Source organism: Styela clava, chromosome 15 (genome assembly GCF_964204865.1).
Source record: "Styela clava chromosome 15, kaStyClav1.hap1.2, whole genome shotgun sequence".
Taxonomy (NCBI): Eukaryota; Metazoa; Chordata; class Ascidiacea; order Stolidobranchia; family Styelidae; genus Styela; species Styela clava.
This window is the reverse complement of record NC_135264.1, coordinates 15,653,620-15,654,845: the sequence shown is the minus strand read 5'-3', so window position 1 is coordinate 15,654,845 and position 1,226 is coordinate 15,653,620. Positions and strand designations below refer to the sequence as shown.

Below are 1,226 nucleotides of genomic sequence, written 5' to 3'. Positions count from 1 at the left end.
TTGATCACGGGATTTTACAAACACATTGGAATACAATGCACGCAACCAGTAGTAAGTAGTGTATCTATGGGAAATGCGCCCACATGATCGTTGACTGACAAATTTTTAACGACTGCCGCTGAATTGAGCTACTATTAAGTTAATATTGAATTAAGAATCAGTCTAAATCATCTACATAAGATACGCCACTGCACGCATTTTAGGGGATTTAGTTGTCCAATGCGAAGTTATTTTTTGGTTTATCCAGCGTTTTCCTTTATTCGTGAATGCCGATCTAACTGTGAATAAAATTGCGAATCTGACGACTGGCCTTCGGATTGCGGTCGAATGCTTCTAACTAGGCTTACCATACGTCCCGGTTTAGCCTGGACAATCCCGGTTTCAGAATGTTTTTCTGCCGTCCCGGCGATAGACTTATATGTCCCGGTTTTGCAGTATGACATTTATAAATTCTTTTTACAATTTGAGACTATTACAAAATTGTTTCTTTACGGAGGCAGCCGATTTACCACTGATTTGCATCTCATTTCACTAGTTCAGATAGAGAGAAAAATTGTTATGATATTAGGTATATATGAACCATGCGTTAATTTAACACCCAACTGTACTGTCGTTGAATCACCAAAATGCTGGAAACAAAGTGCTACTTTTTTAATGAGTTGAACGATTTCCATTATTTGAAGCAAATACCAATATAGAGGATATTTCGACAGGATTTACAGCTAATTTTGATGCTCTTAATCTACCCACGATGGTATGGAACACGTTTAAAACTATTGCTAAGCCCTTGGAATCGTACCAAGCTTGACTTGTCCAATCCATGCCGTCCAGGTTTTTTGCTTCAGAAATATGGTAAGCCTACTTCATTTCGCCGTTGTCGCTTTGTCTTTGGTTACTGTTCCAAAAATACTAATCGCTGTTTGTCATCTTGATAAACGGCGTTTTGCAGTTTCAAAATTATCTCTGCCTATTGGTCACTTAAAGTCCTAAAAAATAACAAAAAGTGTTCTTTTTTCCACTTGAAATTAGCTCTGTGCCAAATGCTGCATAGCTGTTGTTTTTCAACCGTCCACATTTAGAAATAGCGATAATGTGGCAATCCTGCATTAATTTGTATTCTCGCCGATACGGCCGCAAAAACCCAAATCTCGCCATGTCAGCTAAGTAAACTTAAGATTGAGTTGTTTATTCAGTGGCAGTTACTTAGTCGGGTACGTTTGTGATGG

The 1,226-nt window shown here is 38.3% G+C and overlaps 1 long non-coding RNA gene across 1 annotated transcript in view; it reads left to right on the top strand.

The window, feature by feature from the left end:
• Nucleotides 1-1,226, top strand: part of LOC120344522 (uncharacterized) — a 114,208-nt gene that overhangs the window by 38,233 nt on the left and 74,749 nt on the right. The window lies entirely within an intron of this gene.